The 1093-nt window shown below is 47.5% G+C and overlaps 1 protein-coding gene across 2 annotated transcripts in view; it reads left to right on the forward strand.

The window, feature by feature from the left end:
• The window catches only part of gabra3 (gamma-aminobutyric acid type A receptor subunit alpha3), a 78547-nt gene that overhangs the window by 1401 nt on the left and 76053 nt on the right, over positions 1 to 1093 (forward strand). The gene's annotated exons all lie outside the window — the stretch shown is intronic.

The following is a 1093-nucleotide window of genomic DNA, read 5'->3' on the forward strand; positions in this document are numbered from 1 at the left end:
CACACACACACACACACACAGACACATACACACAGACATGCTAATGAAATATAATGAATGCCAGTACCCCGTTTGTGTGGCTGTATTGATAAGTTTAACAGAAAAAAAAACATTTCCATGTGGCCATGCGTCTTTTTACTTAATATGTTTCTCCTAATGACTCAAACTCAATGTTGTGTGTTTGGCTGAGGAAGCATAAGCCCGCCTCATTAAAAAAACACATAATCCCTTCTTGAGAAATCTCTTTCTCTGTGTGTGTGTGTGTGTGGTGTGCGTATGTGTGTGTGTTTCCGCCCGTCACTCTCTCCCTCACCCCTCCTCTCTGCCTGTGACCATGCATGCTATGTTGTGTGTTAACATATGAGCAATGATGTCTCTCTGAAATCAAACCCAACAGTTTAAATAATTCAAGTATTCCCGACACATCCCAGACCATTGCAAAAGCACATGCAACCCCCCCCCCCCCCCCCCCCCCCCAAATCAGGTGAAATTGGGTCGCAGGCAGACTACATAAAAAACACACACTCACAAATACTGCTCTGTTGTTTGTTTGCTGCCCAAAAAGAAACAAAAACGGGCAACAAATGATTTATTTCCCCCCCCCCACCGTGGAGTGGTGTTGGTCCATGACTCTGCGCCCATTGCTCTTAAAAAAGCATTTGTGCTGCATCTCTGTGTGCACAACCTGCTAATTGGCACTTATCCAGACGAGCTGCACATAACAAACAAACCTGTTGGTTCTGCATGTTGACAATGTTGGCGCGCAGGTTGAAAAAGCAGGCCTGACATGCAGACATTTCGCAGCGGGACGAATTATGATCGCTGCAGTCGTTTTTTTAGCCTCATCTTCTCCTGAATTTCAGCCAGCCAATGTCGGAGGCCGTGCTCCGCTCTTAATTGCTGGACATCCACGCGGGGTTGTGAGAAGCCTCTCGGCTCGGAGGATGATTTCCCGCTCTCTGGCTCTGTCCTTTTGCCCGCCACATTTACCGGAGTGTTCCTCCTCTGCACATCACATAGTCATGTATTTACCACACCTCTCTCGTTTGATGTAATGCACAGTCATCTGTAGCTCCTCTCAGCCCCCCCCCCC

This window comes from Anarrhichthys ocellatus, unplaced genomic scaffold (assembly GCF_004355925.1).
Source record: "Anarrhichthys ocellatus isolate YVR2014 unplaced genomic scaffold, GSC_Weel_1.0 scaffold18, whole genome shotgun sequence".
Classification (NCBI taxonomy): Eukaryota; Metazoa; Chordata; class Actinopteri; order Perciformes; family Anarhichadidae; genus Anarrhichthys; species Anarrhichthys ocellatus.